Below are 20,744 nucleotides of genomic sequence, written 5' to 3' on the forward strand. Positions count from 1 at the left end.
GTGGAACCCCTGGCATCGTAGCATGCTGTGATAACCACTCTGCCATGGAGGTGCAGGTTCTTTTACATTTCCATGTCATTTGATTCTCCAGTTGTGATCATAGGATGTCATTGCAGATTTTTAAGAATTGAACTTTCTTAAACCAGAAGGTTTATGGCTGCTTCTACACAAGCCTCTCATCTGCCCCTATGTCTTCTTGATTTAATTATTCTTATATCTGGACATTATGTAACTTTCTCCTTTTAGGTCCAAATATTTTTCTAAGTATTTTATTTTCAAGTACCCTCCATTTATGTTCGTCTTTTAATTTAAGGAACCAAGTTTCACATCCATATAATAAATACTACAGGCAAATTTACTTTGCATATTTTAACTTTTAGTTTATTCGATGTTACACGAGAAGATAAAAGTAACATGCATTTCCTGAATTAAGTCTGCTTTTTATTTCCTCTTTAATATCATGATCAATTCCTGCCATGAGGAGAATCTTCATGAACACCCCAGGACCTTGGCATTCTGAAGGAAGAAGCTGCTCATTGTTGCAGGTGTGTAGAAAGTGGATATTTGTATTTGGCTTAAATGTTGTATTGACCTACAATAACTGGGGAACTCTGGTGTAGAAAATCAGTGACAATGCAGCGTTTCCAGGCACACAAACACTGTTGCCAACATTTACATCCTAAAATCATGCAATGCTTTTTTAATGAAGTCTCAGGAACAGAGCGATATAATTCTTAATCTACTACTTTGAAATGCAGATTATTTCTTCCATACTAGTCAGGAATAATACAAATTTCTCACACCAAGTTCGGGGATAAAATTGCTGCTTGGACTATTGCCATGGAAGCCAATCTGTCCACTTGTGGAGACCAGTAGCAAAGTAAATACCATTTTCAGTTAGCAGTAGGAAGAGTTTTTTTTTTTCTCAAGCAGAACAAAGATGAGCAATGAAATGGCATTAGTTTCTCAATCCCCAGACCAAATACCGTGCGTCCATTTCGATCTGCAGCCGAGAGATCGGGAGAAGCGTGGCGGGCGGCACTTACGGAGATGCCGACATTTGCGGCCTGAAATGCCCGCTTATTTTTATGGACATATGCAGACATTTATATAAATATTGCAAAACGAGCACTAACCTGTGTTATAAGAGTATGGTTTTAATTTTAGTAGCTTAGTGACTGTATGTGCCGATGATTTTGACACGCCCACCTCTTGTGAAACACGGCGTAGAGGTTTGTTTGGAGAACGTTCTAACGCTGCACCAATTTAATCGAGTTTTGCTTAGGTGTTTTAAAATTTAACGATCCAGTTTCTCGTAATTTAAGGATGTCTAACCGTATCTCTGTGTGGAGTTGAAACGCCTGGGAATTTCTGTACAAATTGCCTACACACGTCTCGACACGAGTCTGTTTTCACGTAAGTGTCATACATAAAAATTCTTTGTTCTAATGTGAACCTTGCGGCTGGCATTCCAATCGTCTCACTGACACAACACAAACAAGTAACTGCAAGTAACCAAGAATAACACTCTTGCGCACAGTACGAAATTAACACGCTCTTGGTTTACATTTTTCGCCACTATATTCACAACTCTGGCTTCATCTAGTCGCGAAGGAACAAAAAAACTCGAGCTCGGATATTTCGGATTGCAAGGAAGCTCACGAAAACCATTCACTTTCAACGGTTTCGTCTGCAGCGTAATCTTGATACAATGTTGCACATTCGAAACCTCCAAACGATTCCCATGGCCACAAAACTCTTTCAAGGATATAAACTTAAGCAGGACGTTACTGGTCAAAACTATGATTAAAATGCTTTATTATCTGTGGCTCTTAACATCGTTTCTATAGCGTATTTATTTGTGTATATAAGAGCAGAACTTTTGCGTGTTATAACACAGGTTAGTGCTCGTTTTGCAATATTTATATAAATGTCTGCATATGTCTATAAAAATAAGCGGGCATTACAGGCCGCAAATGTTGGCATGTCCGTCAGCGCCGCCCGCCACGCTTCTCCCGATCTCTCGGCTGAAGATCGAAATGGACGCATGGTATCTGTGGATTGTTGTTATTTGAATGACAAGTGTTGTGTAGCTAGAATGTTATACCAAGTATGTGTGTTGCGTAGGGCTAGACTACAGAGGTTGATAAAATTCAATGAGGGTATTTGTGCTTTCTCATGTACTCATGGTTACAAAATCTGGTGTTCAGGTTTGAAATATTTGAGTGCAATTGACAGCATGGACAGTGGTGTACAATATTGGACTGATGCCACTGAACAGATTTCTTCGGAGGTAGATTTTTCTTTAATTTTCAATGTTGTGTATATTTCATGGCAGGCATATTTGCTATGCTTCTGGTGTGTATTGGGTTCTATGAATGAAACTGAGCACTCACTAATTTTATATTTAGGGGCAATCCATGCAAATGACAAAATGAATGAATGTCGAAATTATTCACCATCATCATTCTTTGCCGTTTCCTGCCTCTGGCTGGGTTGGCATAGAAGTCAAGCCTCTCCATTTTTCCTGGTCTTCCACCACTCCTCTCTTTCCACGGTATTCAAATCTTGTCCTCTTCTCCTAACACACTCCACTATCTGCTCTCCTCCTTGGCCTTATTCCCGCTCTTTCTGCATCCATCCTCTTCATGTGTATGAACCGCCTCATCTATCCTGTCCTGAAGCTTCACCACACCCACCGTCAGTTGGATCTCCTCATTCCTTATGCATATAATTTACACATTTCACCAATAAAAGTTACCAACATACATTTTGGTTAAGAAGTATGGTAAAAAGGTAAAGTGCTCCCCTGTGCTTAGCACAACGCCATGAAGGCGTGTGGGGGTAACGCCCCACACTTTCTTGATCCGGTCGTGAGTGGGGGTGATGTGATCAGCATCACGCCCCTGACCGCCTTTACCCCCCAGGGTTTCCCCCAGGTACCCATGTTATTTGACGCTGGGTGGGCGCCGGGGCCGCTTGCATCGTTAGAAAAGTTCCCGGATTTGAACCGGCCGGGGATCGAACCCAGGACCTTGAGCATGGTAGTCAGACGCGTTACCGACTGAGCCACCGCGGCCACTTAACAATGACGACGAGCTGAAAGAAACTGTTTGCAACTGGTTGAAGACACAGGCAGCAAATTTCTATGAAGAAGGTATACAAAAACTTGTGCCACGCTATGACAAATGCCTGCAAAATTTCGGCAGTTATGTGGAAAAGTAGTTTAAGAGTTGTAGAATTTTGTGCAATAAATAACTTTTCTGTATCTGTACACAATTTAATTTTATTACCAAACGGAACTTACTTTCTGGACGTGCCTTGTATATGGATTTAGACAAGTCATTTGGTGTACCTCGGGAAAATGCTGTTTTTGTATGCAAGATAAGGATTAGCAAGCACACATTTTGAGTAAATAATGCAAATGTTCCAGCAGTGATTCAGAATTTCAGTAGCCATGGTAGAGCCTCATAAGTTGGTTAATACATCACCATCCCCTTCTCCCATTTTTGCAGGTATAATTTATTAGCTGAATTTAATGGGGACCTGCTGTGATTATGATTTAAAACACTTCTTTCTTACTGGTACATTGTTCAAGTTGGTGTCTTGGCATTTCAACTAATTATCAGGAGTTGATTCAATGCACTCCTGGTATTTGAACAATACCAGTAAGCTATGCTTTAATTTATCCAGGTCATGCAATGCGTACTTTTCTTCTTGCAGGAGCAAATGTGAATTCTGGTTGCCCGATCATTGGAACTCCTTTCCTTGTTTGTGTAGACGACACTACACTTGATGCTGTCAGAGTACTTGGCTTAAATGAGGATCCATGGGGAGCTGCGATGTGTTGCAAGGGTGAGTGAGTGTAATGCTATTTCTGGAGAGGGCCATTGCACACGATTCTAGAGTGAAGGTTTAGTAAGCCCGGAGGAAGTCTGAGACGTTAGATCGAGCCCGGGTGCTGGGTTGGAAACTTTCGGAGCCTTGCCTGTTCTCATGTTGGTGCCACACGGGATTAAGCAGTGACCCTGACTGATCATCTGAGAGTTTCTGTTCGGGAGCATTTTTGCAACACACATTATCGTTAAAGAGTAGACCTTGAAGTTTTATAGTCGTAAAATGCCATGACTAACTTGTCTCAAACATACTCTCTGTCAATTTCCAAGTCCATGATGCTTTCTCGAAGCAAAGTAAAATGTCTGGCCACACAGTAGCATGCCTATGATTTGATTTGAACTCCACGTTAGGCTATTGGGACTGGACCTACAGTTTAAAGTGGGGTTGAAACCACTATGTGCCTCCACTGGGTATTGAATCCAGGACCCCTTGATATCAACGCAACAACATTTCCACTACTAAGAGTGCTGGGCCAAAGGGGGACCCCCCCCCCCTTGAGCACAACATTGCCTGCAAACTTCTGACCCTTGTGCTTTCAATTTCGGTGTTTTGCAAAGTATTGTTTCAGCATTCAAATTTGCACCATCGACTGTTTCTGTTGAAAGATGATTTTTTTTGGAACCTGCTTCATGATTATTTTATGAACTTGAACTTAAAGGAGCATTGTAATAGAATAATTATTCCAGAAATTGTTTTGCAAAGGCCCTCTCCAGTAATGCTCTGGATGGGATCTGCTATAATCAAGATGGACAAAGCATCTGGATAATAGCGGTTTCTGTCCAGTGTATCGGAGGGTGGGAGCTTTATTTTCTTGTTTTTGATATTAGTCATTTTTGGGCTACTGCAGTTTAAGCTCTGGTTAAACTAATGAATATCTGTACTGGGATTTGATATGTAAATGCACTATACAGTTAAAATAACCACAAGCATAATTTCTTGATTGGTAGACACCCTGTAGTTTCATACACACATTTCTTTTTAAAAGGAGTTGCATACATGGCCTGTGAGAGGAGTGTAAGTTTGTGTATATCAATTTGATTTAAGTGGTGCAATGAGTACTTTTTTTCTTGCAGAAGCAAATTGAATTCCAGTTCTTCAACGATCATTTGAACTCGAGCAGACATCATACCATCAGCTGGAGTTGCTGCCAATCCCATCATGATCAACAGTGATGTGGTCAGTTTATTGCTGCGATATGGTGAGTGTAATGCTATTTCTGCAGAGGGCCTTTGCACGTGATTCTAGAGGAAATCCGAGACGTCGGATCGAGTCTAGGTTGGAAATTTCAGAGCCTCACATTTTTTGTTGTATGAAAAGTACCTGGCGGCTTCGAAATGGATGAATCATATGTCCATCTCACTGCTGGTGGCCACATTTGGGCAATCACATACCGTGATATTGACGGCAAGGGGTCCAGCAACTTTGTTCGTCAGTGCAGGGAAAGTTTCCCTCGTGGCTTTATGGTTGTGACGAGATTCAGATATGAGGGTGATGCACGTGATTCTAGAGGAAGTCCGAGACATCGGATCGAGTCTGGGTTGTAAATTTTCAGAAAATGGCAACCAAAGTCCACTTCATGTACAGGAAAGCTAATCGAACCTAGGATACCCCGATTCCATGGCAAGTTTTTTTTTTTGGTTGAGTGAGTGTTTTAAATCCACTTTATGCACAATAAGGCTAATTGGGACTCGACCTACAGTTTAAACCAGGATCCGCCAGGTATCAAACCCAATAACCCTCGATGAGTTTTCTAAGTCTTTCTTGATCGTTGCGATTAGCCAAAAGTGTCAGAAAATAGCAAAGGCCCTCTACAGTGCTGGTTGTCACAAGTAATGCTCTCACTGGACGGGACCTGCTATAATCAGGATGGACAAAGTGCCTCTGGATAATAGCAGGTTCTGTCCAGCGTATCGGGGGGTGGGAGCTTTATTTTCTTGTATCAAAAACAAAAGTCATTATTGACTTGGGGAAATTTTTCGGGGCTGCCTGAAGGCAAGGGACATATACAGGCCATCAACTTAGGTACTACAGTTCTATTTGAAATATTCCATTCATAATGTTGAAAAACAAAGTTTCCCTAACCAAAGAAAAATACATGCAATGTTGATTTAAAATTTTAATTTTCAAAATATAATATTTTTTGTTCATTATTTTTACAGCAAAAAGAATGTTACAATTCAATTGTACACATAGTATAAATGTACTTTCCAGCAACTTGTTACAATTATTATTTTTATCACTTCCATCCCAATTGATTTCCATGTTCCTTCTCTCCACCATACGCCTGAAAATAAAAACAATTATAATGAATTGGTTTATGCAGATATCAATGCTAGAAAATTATAACAATTAAAAATAGGATTTGCCTTAGTTTTCACCATAGTAAATTCATTATTTCAATCATATGGTACAGATATATCTAAGCTCTTAACTTGATTTACAGTGGAAAGCAGCAATAACATCATTAGTATTGTTTCAGCCCTGAGCACAAAATAAATATAATGTTTTCTTACCCACTGGGTAAAATTTAGTGTTTCAACAGCCAATTCAAGGTGTAAAAATGTTCTTCCTTATCTGTGCATTTATGATGTTGCTTTCACCACAGCATGTAGACTATAACAATATGTCCAGAAATCGTTAATTTGGCAACATACCTCTTGAAAACCAGCACAGAGTAGCCAACTTTAGTGCACATCCCTCTACTAGGCAAGAAATCCTATGGTTAAACATTTGAATTCTTGTTTATAACATGAAGTCTGAAACTATATTAATGAAAACTCAAGAATGGGGAAACATTGTACTTACTCGTGTCACAGATATCTTTCTCCCTAGAAATTAAGGGTCACACGTTCAAAAATCATCAAATTATTAAACTTCATACCCAATGAATGTGATACTTATGAAAAAAAATTGTGCAGGGTTTTGGATTTGAACCTATGATACAAATACTCTACGTCGCTTGCAGCAAATGTTTTGAAAAGTGATGATATTTGCTGAATCTACTACTTTTCACTGCAAATTGTGAGCATTATTGCACAGGGATTTCCTCCAGGTGGAGCATGTGCAGTGTTTCCAACCTCGCAACTATTCTCTTAAATTATTCCTCAGAATTCTAGGGTTTCTCGCCTAGTAGAGGGACCTGCAATAAACTTTGCTGGTTCTCAAAGTAACATTTGGAGAAGTGTACAACCAATGGTAAGTATTATGTATTGTACCTTTCGGTGCTTCCATATATCAACATGGTTGCAGTGAGCAAATTAAAGTAAAAATGTACAATTATGTAAATCAAGGGAATTTTGTGTTCTCTGCTTTCAACTAATTGGTGCATTCTTGAAGGATTTGCTCTTCACGAACTTGGACAGGATTTTTCTCAAATTTGCCCAGCACACATGAACATGCCATTTCTTGAAAACTATACACTATATTTCAGTTGTCATTACTTTACCTATAAAGGCATAACAATTAGATTCCAGGGGGGAGGCAAACTTAATTTTAAAAAAATGGGGCATGAGCATTATATATCATGGTCTTTTTTTCATGCTTCCCTTTAAATTTGGTCCATCCAGCCATTGTTCCGAAGCTGGCAACACTGCTACTTTGTATGTTATTATTTTTTGCTAAATAAGTATCTGTCCTCATAAATATGATATGTTGGCATATTAACATTGTTCTGAAGTTTAAAAAAATTCAATAATTTATAAGGGAGATAGAATTCTTTTCCTAAGACAGGGAGGCTCTGAGAATGAAAGAAAGGATGATTCATTGAAAGTTTGAAGGGCTATATGTGGTTTCTCACCACCATGGAAGGATTAAATGTGCCAAGTTTCATCAAAATGAGAGAGCGTGCGTTTCCAAAATTACTTTTTTTTTTTTTTGTTGGAATGACCCAGCTGTAACTTTGCAAATCTTTCAGAAAGGTGAAATGTTGTTGCACCATTGTGATTGAATCAGTTCTCGATACACACAATTTGCCGTCTACTAGTCTTTAGTGATTCTGGTGAAGAGCCTGCTGAGTGGGAATAAAATTTCCATAGCTCTTCTTTATATTGATGCCTTGTCTGATTTTCTATCATAAATAGTAACGTCATAATAACTGTGGAAACTTGCACGATTCATTTTTAATTACCCTGTATTTCATTGTTGGTGATCTATTAGTTGTAGGATCCTAAAAATTATATTTTGCTCATAGCAAAGATGCAATGGTTCTGTGGTAAATATATTGAGATTGGCATGATGAAGATAATGCGTAGTGATAGGTATCATTTTGTACTGCTAGCCAACACACTTTAATCTAAATACAGTGGACTCTTTTCAATTCAAACAAGTTTGTATCTTTTTCACACCATACATATAATATACCTTTTCTTATAAAAATTATATGTACATTTTTCTGATATTGTATACAGGGTGGCCCAAAGAAAGTATACAGTACCAGTGACTTTATTCATCAAGTTATGGTAGTACTTTCAAATTACCAGGCATCAGTCATAGTATCAAGATATCTGAAAAGGATAATGAACTTACAGTGGTATATACTGTATACCTACTATGGGAATGTTTGTTGATTGTGTTAATGAAACTATAATAATTTCAGAGAAAATAAAACATTTTGAATGTACTGTATACTTGAAATGTTTTTGTACCTGATTTTTTAATGATGGCAAAATATCACCTGTCATGTTTATTTACATGATAATGACACTATTTACGGTTTAACATGATTAGTATTTTCTACAGTATTCTGCACAAAATATTTGTTATTTTTGGCCATAAAATTCTTGAATTTTTATAGAGAAATTTCAAAGTGATTGCATTTCCTTTCATGTGAACTTCACCTCATCAGTACATATATATTGTTTCCTTTCTTAGAGCCTAATAAATAATTATGAGATACACGTACTTTAACTAGAAGTGATTCTGATGTCTACAAATTCCTTATGACCATATTAGATTTTTTCATGTCCCCTTGGAGTTGAATTAAAGAGAGTCCACTGTAGTCACATGTGTAAAAAGATTTAGAGCAAAGGAAGGGCTTACTTGTGATTTGCATATTTCAGAACAGCTTTCATGGACTGTGGCAGGATCTGGTAGTCGAAGATACAAGCCGGGTTTTGTCCACAACCTAAAATACAGAGAGAGGTTTTAGTGTCTTCATTTGGGATGAGACCAATTATAATTAATTAACAGCAAATATACAAAGTGGGCATACCCGGTAGAATGCGAAGAACAGGAAAATTGAATAACATGGGCAAACCAATTCTACGCTAATTTTCACTTTACATTTGCTGATTTCTGTTACTTGAACATAAATGTATCAAAAGGAAAAAGCTTAAATATTGAAAATGAAGCAAACTAAATTAAAATTCAAAGCTTAAGCAATTAAAGCACCTATATGCTGACTCCCCCCCATCCTTGTATTTACAAAAATAGTGATTGTTTCTCCTCTCTAATCTTCAAAAGCAGCGAGAATACTTCTTTCACGGAACTGAATATTTTTTAAAGGGAAAGATATCAAAAATAATAATAGTTAATTTAAGTTGCTATATTCCGCCTCTTTAGATTAATAGTGATGAAGATGAACGTATGAAAAAAACACATCAGGCACGTAGCCAGGTGAAAGACTCGGGGCGCTGAAACCCCCCTCCCCGAAATCCTGCAAATACGAGGGTGGTTTGAAAAGTTCTCAAAATCACCACCAGATGTCAGTGCTAGGACAACGAGGTTCCCGCATAGTAATAGGCCATCCTTTATTAATAAACATGTGGCGCATCAGTGTTCTGGGTAGAGATCTGTGGTGTGGACGTCACTTTGTAGTTGTTCCCGTGCAGTGCTTTGTGAAGATGGAAAAAAATCGAGATTTGAGCGGTGATTAAGTACTTCGTAAAGAAAGGTATGAAAGCAAAGGAAATTCATGCCGATTTTCTGAACACACTGGGGGACTCTGCTTCTTCATATTCAACTGTTGCAAAGTGGACAAACGAGTTTAAATTTGGTCAGGTCAGCTTAGAAGATGATCCACGTAGTGGTCTCCCAAAATGTGCTACTACCCCAGAAATTATTGAAAAAGTGCATAAATTGGTCATGGAGGATCGCCGACTGAAAGTGCGTGAAATTGCTGAAGCTATAGGAATGTCATCCGAACGGGCGTATCACATTTTAACAGTTGAATTGGATATGAGAAAATTATCTGCCAGATGGGTGCCGCGACTTTTTAACACAGGACCATAAACGCATCAGAGTGGACATTTCCGAACAATGTTTGACTCGTTTTAAGAGAAACCAAACAGATTTTTTGCGCCGGTTTGTGACGACAGATGAAACGTGGGTCCACTACTATACCCCAGAGACAAAACAACAGTCAAAGCAGTGGAAACATGTTGATTCACCACCACCAAAGAAAGCAAAGGCAATACGGTCGGCCGGAAAGGTAATGGTGTCAGTGTTTTGGGATGCGAAAGGGATTCTGTTGATCGATTATCTTCCCACTAATCAAACAATTACGGGACAATACTACGCTAATCTCCTCGACCAACTAAAGCATAAGATACGGGAAAAGAGGTCAGGTTTGGCAAGAAAGAAAATCATCTTGCATCAGGACAATGCGCGCCCTCACACAAGTGTCATTGCCATGGCCAAAATTCATGAACTTGGTTACGAATTGTTGCCACATCCACCTGATTTGGCTCCCTCAGACTTCCATATTTTCCCCAAACTCAAAAGTTTCCTCGGTGGACGGAGATTCTCTTCAAAGGAAGAACTAATAGCCGAAGTTGACACATATTTCACAGGCCTGGAGGAATCTAATTTTCGAGATGGGATCAAGGCATTGGAACATCGCTGGACCAAGTGCATTAGTGTACAGGGAGACTACATTGAAAAATAAAAAAAAAATCACTGTTGTAAGTCGTTTCTTTCTATTCCATTCCGAGAAATTTTGCAAACCACCCTCGTATCTAATTTAAAAAGTGTATAGTGGTAATTTACTTCATTAGCAGGATTAAACACCTTGCATAATACGTTGTAATAATCTGAGATTCATCTTCAGAACTTCTAACCCCACTGTTTCAACTTTATGTGGCGGCTGCTAATAAGAGATGATCCCCATCCCGAAATAAAATTCTGGCTCTGGCCTGCAATGATTCGAACTTTTAAAACCTGTCATTTCGAGCTCGGAAAGGTATTTTTTTTTATCATTCATAGGGAATTTCATTCTGAGCCAGGAAAACAACAGAAGTTTGGCGCGTGAAACTGAATGCGTGTAGTCGTTGGCTTCGTGTTTATTATTTATTTAGGTGATAGTGCTGTGTTAAAGGGTAATGGATGTAATACAAGATTTGCTGGTGAAACCTTTTGGAACAAGATCTTTTCAGGAAAAGTTGCAAATTGTTAATACAGATAGGAGAGTGTCATCGCTTGAACTTATTTCTACACACAAAGACAAAAATCGGGAATATGTGAGGCATTTTCGCAAGCAAATTATGACAAAACACCATGGTTGACAGGAAGTATAAGTGTTAATATGCTTTGCTTTTCTGTTGGCCGTGCTTACTTTTGCAGGCTGAAAAGAATGTATGGACGCGTGGCGGATACTGTAATCTTTGCAACGCTTGTGCCAAACATGAAAAATCCAAAAGTTCACGTATTGACAAACAGCGTGCTTTGGATGTAGTACAGCACAAGTAATCTGGTCCTGGAGTATTGAATTTTGCACTTAAATTAATATTGCGGGTTTTTATTTCACTAGTGCACGTCTTTCATTTTATATTTCACAGGTTGTTTTTTTATAGCTTTATAATACTGTCTTGTTTTATTATTTGAAATTCTACACGTATATTAAACTGCAATAAGACAAACAGTCCGACACAATATTCCTAAATCCAATATGGATCCTGACATAAATTGCACGGAAACTTTTGGAGTTTCAGGATCAAGGGTCGGAGATTACCCACTCGTTAGAACCAGCATACGCCACTGCTTCCAGTAGACACTGCCACAGAGAGGACAGTCCGAGTCAAGCATTGATACGGTTAGGATCCGTGTTACGTTAGTTATTGGTTTCGCAGGCCGTGAAGAACTGTAATTGAACTAACGGCCATGATCTCTGCCAGAAAGAGAGATAGTGTCTAAAGAACAAACTGTGAGTGAACTATCGGCCTGTGCAGTATCTCTACCAGAACCTGAGAAAAGGTTACTAAAGAAGAGAGGCTACATGTTTACTATGAACCAACGACAGGAGGATTAGAAGATTGAAGACGTCGAACTCGGTATCAGCAAGATTTGTGCTTTCCCCCCCAACTCCCCCTAAGTGTTCACCGTTAGTGTTTTTCAGCGTATTTATTGCCAAGTGAAGTACAGGGTGACAAGAAATAACCCGTACAAAGTTTGGCGTAGCCTGCCAAGAATGTAGTGTACCGTAGCCAAATAATTGTTGTGTTATTGGATTCTCCATAGTCTTTTGTAACTGTACCTGTTGTTTCGGCTTCATAACGATTACTTTCTGTGTGTTTGAGAATGTCAACCAAACGCAGTGCAATTTTGGAACTGTGGCGTCAAGGAAAGCGTCAATGTGAAATTGTTCGTTTGCTGGGTGTTCCAAAAATGACAGTCTCAGACGAAGTTCGGCGATTCAAGGAGCTCAGCCATGAAGGCGACCATCCCGGAAGAGGAAGAAAGCCTACCGTCAACACGTCCCAGAACCGCAAGATCAGCAAAATCCGAGGGTCTCCATGAGAAAAGTCGCCCGTGAGATCGGGATCAACCGCGAATCGGTGCGGCAAATGGCGAGAAAGAACCTCAACCTCAAGGCGTACAAGCTCCAAAAAGTTCAGCTTCTCACGGACGAAAACAAGCGCCTGTGACTCAAAAGATGCCGCCCTCTGAAGCGCCGGGCCGCAAGTCAGCGATGGGAGTGCATTCTCTTCACAGACGAGCTGCTGTTCACCGTGAAGCAGGCGTACAACCACCAAAACGACAGGACCTGGTCTGCAGAGGCTCCCGGTACCTCAGCCATCATCAAACACCGCCAAAATCCGCAGTCGGTCATGGTGTGGGGTGGAATTTGCGCAAATGGCAGACACCCCTGGTTTTCGTGGATCAAGGGGTCAAAATCAACCATGAAGTGTACCGCTGCGACATTCTCGAGAACGTCGTCCTTCCGTGGGCCCAGCAGCACTTCGGCGATATGCAATGGACATTCCAGCAAGGCTCTGCTCCGGCCCACAGGGCAAAAATGACGCAAGCATGGTGCAGAACCCATTTTCCGGACTTCATCGCATCGACGGAACGGCCGCCCTACTCGCCGGATCTCAACCCAATGGACTACAGTGTCTGGTCGATTTTGGAGGCCAGGGTATGTGCTAAACGCCATCACAGTTTGGAGTCGCTGAAGCAATTGCTGTGTCATGACTGGAACCGATTGTCGCCCGAGGACCTGCAGCCCATCGCCCAAAATTTCAAAGCCCGTTTGGACCTCTGTATCGACTTCGAAACCGGCTGAACATGTTGTTCCTAAGGTCCCATGTCATTGTTCTTCAGTGTTGTTTTGCTCAATTGTTTCGGTTTAATAAATTTATGGTCACAAACATTAGTATGGGTTATTTCTTGTCACCCTGTAAATACCTAAGTAGTTACATCGAAGACATAAGTACTCTGTGAAATAACCTCTAAGAACTAAGTTTGGTCTAATATCTCAACAAATTCACAACGGAAGCTGACTACTCTGTGTATTCCGGAATCGTTTGTAAACCACAGGTGCCTGGGTCTTTAATAAATATTAATACTGTATTTTGTGGTGTATAAATACTTAGATAGTTAAATATATAAATTCACTGCTGGTCTTTTTTTTTTGTGTGGTTGACGTTGTTCGAAGGCAGAATATAAATTGCTCTAATAAAAGCAAAACCAAAGAAAAAACGTTATAATTGATTATAGTGAATTGATTAGTTTGCCCTGTGTACAGCCAATTACAAAAGTTAAAGATTTATTTGAAAGTCAGCCAACAGCAAAAGTCGAAAAAGTTCCAAGTTTTATTCAAAAAGCAGAAAGTAAGCCAAATTCTCAGGTTTCCGAACCTGTTGTATCTTTTACTGATCATATTTTTTACGACTACACGTTTGCCTAATAAATTTTATTATATTTTTTGTAAGTTGGGATCCATTATTGAGGTCTGATTGTATTTTATGTAAGGTTTATTAGTCTTTTATTTTGCTTGCACCTTCCCAAGTCGTCGTTATTATGCGATCACGGAAGTGTTCGAGTTTTGCAGCCGCACGCTGACAGCGCGACAATTTTCCTTTTCCCCGCCCCGCCTACGACCTCATTTCAAAGTCCTTGACATTCTTTCGACTCTCGCAGCTCTTACTAAACTCTGTTCGTAGAAATTTAAATTTTTGTCAACATTAACGCGTCACTCAGCGAATTTTAGTGCTCCATTTCCTTCACTCCGCCCATCGTATGTTTAGCGTCCAAGTTGCCATATGCGACGATTTTTTTCGCCCGCTATTCCAACGGAACACGAAGTCGCCCAAACCTGGCCGCCAGCCGGCAAGCCTTCCTCGCTGTTGCTGTAGAGAACTCAGCTCAGTTGATTCCAGCGACCACGAAAATGCAACTTTGCAAGAATTTTGAATACACATTCCTTTCTCCGCACTGAAGCCTTCCGAAGTACTTTTAGCACAGCAAAGAATTAACATGGAGAAGACAACGAAAACTTTAGACTCTGCATATTTTTTTGATCCGGTGGCGTTCGCCCATAAAATTTTTCAAGGGGCCAGTTTAGTTAAGGATATAGCCATCAGAATTTGTTTTTTACGATAGAATTTCATATCAACAATATTAGGGATATTTCTGTGTTACATAAATCAAATTTTGCCGTAAACGTCGCATTTATGCACTTAAGATTAATCACGGCCAATAATTTTAACAAAGGAACAACAAGATGAGATTTTCTTTGAGTTGTTTTTGCAAAATTTTCCTGTCTGAAATAAATATATTTAAGTAATTTTTTGGGAAACCGACTTGCCTTGGGATTTAATCAGGATAAAGCCAAATGAAATTTCGATAGAAATCAGGGAAATTTTTATAAAAAGGGCAATTTTAGCATTTTATGCACATAGATTAATCAAAATTTCCAGCAACATGCCCAGGCTAAGCCTCGGTGATTAGCACAGGCATGTGCGGCGAAAGTCGCCACGGCACAGTTAGCCTTTCCAAATTTTAACAGTGTGGGTTACCACAAATGTTATAATTTGAGAATTTATTATTATTAACATTTATTATTAGGAAGTTTAGTTTACTTACCCTATCCCACGAATAGCCGATGATTCCGGCAGCCCAGGTACACATCGACCAACCATAGGAGTTCTTCACCAAGCCGGAAGAGCTCCCGTTGGGCCCAGTCATACCCAGGACCCGGGGGAGGGTTCCACGCCACCTCTTCCCTGGAACTCCGGACTAGGTCCCAGCAGTCATCGACGAGATGCTTTATGGATGCTAGTGAGACATTCGATATTTACGTTGAATGATGGCACTCACTAGCATCCCCATGCGTACTTGCCATGGCCTGCTTATCTGGGCCATTTCAATGTAGATGGCAAGATGTTCTTCCAGATCAGGGAGCTCTTCCAGCATTGCCATAAACAGGTCGCCCTCTTCTACTTCTATAGAATGATACGAAATATACCAATGTGAGTATTTAGTGATGTGGTAACATGGACCAGCATATTTGATGTTGCAATTCATGCATGCACCAAAGAGATACATAGGGTATACCAGCTGGTTTATAGATTTAGCATGAGTGTTTGTCTTAACGTTAATTCACACCCATTATTCTAGTTTGAGATAGAGGTACTTCAGGTAGTGCATCACATTGTAATTTCAACAAAGTGTGCCAGGGATCAAACGCTATCATTTGTAGCACAAGAGTTGCCAATATAAATTGTCTATCCTGTACGAAAGATTGCTATTCAACCTACAAAAAATGTATGGTACATCCATTTTGGATTTGAATAAATAAGTTGAAAGTGTGGATGAGTTATATTTCTTCAAGGCATAGTGTTCATCTTGCTATTTTTGAAAGTATATTGATCATTTTCTTCCAGGTGTGAGAAATGTCTGAATGCTCATTAGCCATTGGTGACAGTCATTGTAACTGGGATTGTATTAAACTCTTTTCATTCATATTCCATGAGAGTGAACCTGTATTGAGATAAGTACTCTGTACCATGAATGAATTTTTATGGCTTGTTCGACATAATACTATAACGGGTATCGTTATGCGAGTCGTATTATATTCAACTGTAATCATGTTATACTCTCAATTATTGATAATTAACCACAACTGTTGCCGCGCGCATGTTTATATCCTTGAGGACTCACAGAACAAAATCTTTATATCTGTTGGCAACATTGTGCAGCACGTTACGAGTAACAGATCTTTTGAACGGTTCAATGGTAATAACTGATCTTGATTTCCGAACGGGATCCAGCAAGAAAATGCTTCTTCCTTTAATGTGATTTGGTGAATTTGTGAAAAACAAAGATCGAACACAGGGTTATTGATCATTCTCGGAAATACGTTGTATGCGAAAGCAGCTCTGCGCTGAGGTTTGGACCTGTTGCAGGAAATCGCAGGTTGGAATCTTAACGTGAGGAACGGGTCGCGGAAGAGCGATTCAGTGGTTCAAGAAGAAGGAATGGTAGACACAGAAGTGAGCTGTTTGGAGGCTTGAGATATCAAGGGATATCGGACCATCCATAGGCTATCCGTTCAAATTGAATGATGCCTGTGATTCACAAAGGATAATATTACCTTTTTCACGAGAAGTCTGTGAGCGCAAGTGAAGGTGTGGGCGGATATGTGAAATTTATTTTCGCTCAATGTTCACAAATTGATGGACCCGGATGCATTGTAAGTAGGAATCCTTTTCTATCTAAGTGCTTACGGATAAACTCAAATCCAACTTGGAATACATGAAACTCATCGGCATTATACGTGATTTAAGCTAGCTTTCGTGTGCGTATATTATGGCCATAATACGGAACTTAAAACGTCATTAATTTGCGCGCGAAGCACATGCTAAGGGTAGCCATCTTGACGAGGAAATCTCTCGCTGCCTAAGACTGTGTAAATAATAATTATTGTATATAATCGTAATTTATCGTGTTCGATTCATCCATTATTTTCTGTGTCATTTGTCAAAATTTACCTCATAATGAATGAGAGATTTTAGGACGCATGTTTACGTCCGTCAGCTGTCAATAATTGAGGCAGCTTCAACTTGCATTGTCAAATTTTGTTGATTATTTTCATATGTTGATATGGTATAAAGTTGTATTCGTCAGCAACGTTAAAATGGTTTAAATGATAATCCTTCAGATTTTTATCACACGTAATAATCGACGGTGTCAACGAGCTTGGTGTGATCGGTTTTAAAGGAAAGATAGCAGTCACATCAGTTGATATTCATGTTTTAATACGCAATTGTTTGGCATGTTGGTTAGATGCAAAATGTTGTTTACACAAAATAATGTGTTCTCTTGTCGTCGTAAATTAAAGTAAAATCCAGCAGATCTTATTTCTGCAATTGTTTCAGTTAATAAATGCTCATAAATCAACTGTCTAGTGTGAATATTATTAATTTACAGATTTTCAATTCATGTAAGATAACCATGTGTATACTAATGTCGGTGATCTCTTTCAGGTGGGGGGTTCATTTCTTACTGGTCACTCGTGCATGAATATTAACTCATGTAGTTGTAACTTAATGTTACCTTAACGTATACTTTACCGGGAAAGAATTTGAATTAAATTCATCTTTCGGGTGTGTCATTAAGTCAACGGAGATGGGTTCATTCTAAGGTACAGGGTGGTCTGGTGTCAGTGGAATTTTGTACAAAACATAAGTTCATTTTTGCTGCGGTTTTATAATTCTTGAGCTCAAGAGTGATGAACGTAAACCTTTAGGATAATTTAGGTCAAGATTCTTTGGTTTGTTTAAGCTTAATCGTTGTAATTCTTTAACACGGCAACCGGCATTACCGAAGTGAGGGGTGGGGTCACGTGTGGGAATTTGGCGTGATTTCAGTGTTCTGCTACTGAGATGTCATCTAAATTGTTTACACTAATTTAGTATACCACCCTCCAGGCATTGACATACTGATTGGGAGCTCTCGTCTCTTAGGGTGCGTCACATTAAGATTATGAGACGGCAGTGTTAAAAGTTTTATAGGCATTAAGCAAATTTTTATTTTAATTTTTTGGCAAAAAAAAAAAAAAGATGGGAACGGAAAATGAACCTGTGACGTTGGAATCGTTGTTCGCGTTCATCAAGCAGAGTGATGAAAGGAATGATCAACGGTTCCAAGCGTCAAAAGCAAGTATTGAGTTGCTGAAGTCAGAATTAAATGACAGTAACCAATTACTGAAGTCAGAACTGGATGACAGTAACAAATTGCTGAAGTCTGAACTTACTGCTCACACTAGTAGGTTGGTGGGAAAACTTCAGTCAGACCTCAGTGATACCAGCAAATGTATCTTAGACTTGCAACAAGATGTGGTCAAAACAAGTGAGGGTCTTCATGATCTCACTTTGACAGTATCTCAATACAGATTAGAATGCATGAGTAGAGCTGAAGGGTTAGACAGGAAGTATGATGAATTGGCACGTAGGTTAGATTCGGAAGTACAGGGTGTGCAGAAATCGTTGGAACAAATTAAAACTGATAACGAAAGTCACATTAGATCTTTGGAAGGGCAAATTGTAGAAAAGGTGTTGGTTAAGATTGCAGGTAGAAGTCAGGATTCCAATCGAGTTTCTAAGGATTATCAATTAGGAAAATCGATCAGTGATAGTGAAGTGGTAGTGGTAAAGAGGGAGTCTCAATCATCCTCTCAACCGGTTGTGCATGTTTCTTCTCAGCACCTAGGGTCGGAAACTTCGGTTGTTAATACTCTGCCGCCAGAAGTTATGGTAACACTAAAGTCTCTCGAAAATTCTATGGATAGGGTTAGCAAGGTTATGGCCAGCTGGGAACAGGGGAGTCCTCGTAAGGTATTTGAAATGAAAAACCGGTTAAGGGTAAAAGTGTCGATCCCTCGGTAACTGAAATCACTGGGGTGGGTTGTTTGGATAAGGCCACTTCCACAGACAATTCGGACGCAGGGAATGTCAAGTCTGGTATAATGCGGAAACCATTTGCGGGCTATTGTGTTTCTAGTGCAGAGTCATCGACTGATGCTGAGAAATCTTGGAGAGTTCATTCAGCTATAAGAAAGAAGGGTTATCTAAAAACCAGGCACAGAAGAGCTAAAATGTGTGGGGATGGGGAAAAAGTTGACGATCCAAAGGGAGTGATTGTAGGGAAGAAGGAACAATCTGATTTTAATGCTGTTCATGGTGTTGCTCCTGTGAAAGCATATAGCATAAAGCCTCAGGATTTAGTAAAGTTCCCGAAATTCAATGGCTTGATCACGAATGTAACTCCAACCGAATTCCTGGAAAAGGTAGAGGAACTTTTGGAGTTATATGGAATTGATCAAGCACATTACATTAAATATGTTCCTAAACTACTGACTGAAAGTGCGAAGCTCTGGTTTTCAGAGAGAAAAGCTCAGTTGGTTTCTTATGATGCATTTAAATTGGAATTCATAAGCCATTATGAAAGTTCTAGATGGCGTAGTACTTGTCTTGCCAAAATCTTGAACTCTCCTTACCAGAAAACCACTGAGGAGAGTGTATTACAGTATTTTTCTAAGAACTTCAAGTTGCTACGTTCAATACAACCTAAGGCGGAAGAGCCTCATATTGTTGCTCAATTAGGCTCACTTTTGCCATATTAATTGAGAGAGCACTTTGTTATGCAAGACATCTCGTCATTTGCCCATGAAGCGAGATCTAGCTCCGCTTCAAAAGGGCAAAAGCTTTAAAGCAGGGGTAAACAAAGTCACAATCGCCGCGTCTCGGGGCTCTGATGTGAAGGGTAAACCAGGGGCGCAGACTTTAAAGACTTCACCCACTAGCGTTAGAAAGGACACAAATTTCAGTCCCAAATCGAAACGACGTTTTCAGTACAATAGAGATTCAGCCGAAGATTCCTTGTTGGAAAACGGAGATCAACTCACATCGTAGGTGGTGATGTGGCTTCAGGCATGAATAAACCTCCAGTTAATAGGGTTGCGTCTGCGTTACATCAGAGTAGTAAGGAAGCAGAACAACAGACAAGTGCTATTCAACCGTTGTTAGAAGGGAAACAATTAATCGGCGACAGTATGTTACTCAGAGTACCTCAGAAGTTTGGTAATTATCAGCTCAATTTCAATGAACAAGGAAATCGCAGGATAGGATTAACAGTCAGTGGACAAACTACCGAGGAATTAAACGGCAGGTTAAAGTCGTGCTCAAAATTGGCTGACTCAGTGATAGTTATGATAGGTACGAACGACATACTTAACTTTCAGACGGAAGAAACTATAAAGCGCAACTTGTTGGAGACGCTGGAATTGTTGAAAGGAAGGACTAAGGAGATCAATTGGTTGACCCTACCTCCCATAGCACGTATAATGCGTAACAAAAATTCCAATGTCTGGCACAAATGGAAAGGGATTAATGATTTCATAGTCTCGTTTCATGATGCAAGAAATGTCAAAGTACACGATATCTCTTCTTTGTTTTTTGATAGCTCGGGTAAAATTCGATATGACGTTTATGAAGAATATTTGGGAAATCCTTCGCGGGGAAAAGTTGATCGAATACATTGGAATGGAGAAGGAATGTCTCAGGTTCTGAATTTTCTTAGGAAAAGGGGAATTTTAAGAAAGATAGGACAAGGGGCTTCTGAACATGGTTCTC

General features: G+C 39.6%; 2 long non-coding RNA genes across 2 annotated transcripts; one reads left to right on the top strand and one right to left on the bottom strand.

The window, feature by feature from the left end:
- Positions 1-334: 334 nt before the first annotated feature.
- Positions 335-5,096, top strand: LOC145996536 (uncharacterized). The gene is made up of 3 exons (XR_014442796.1): positions 335-545; positions 3,724-3,855; positions 4,971-5,096. It is a non-coding gene; the product is annotated as an uncharacterized LOC145996536 (long non-coding RNA).
- A 955-nt stretch (positions 5,097-6,051) lies between these two features.
- On the bottom strand, positions 6,052-15,387 carry LOC145996535 (uncharacterized). Its single transcript, XR_014442795.1, has 3 exons — positions 15,196-15,387; positions 8,935-9,019; positions 6,052-6,181 (listed from the first exon to the last, which is right to left on the bottom strand). It is a non-coding gene; the product is annotated as an uncharacterized LOC145996535 (long non-coding RNA).
- Between the last annotated feature and the right edge of the window lie 5,357 nt (positions 15,388-20,744).

This window comes from Lepisma saccharinum, chromosome 12 (assembly GCF_977018435.1).
Source record: "Lepisma saccharinum chromosome 12, izLepSacc3.1, whole genome shotgun sequence".
NCBI classification, from domain to species: domain Eukaryota; kingdom Metazoa; phylum Arthropoda; class Insecta; order Zygentoma; family Lepismatidae; genus Lepisma; species Lepisma saccharinum.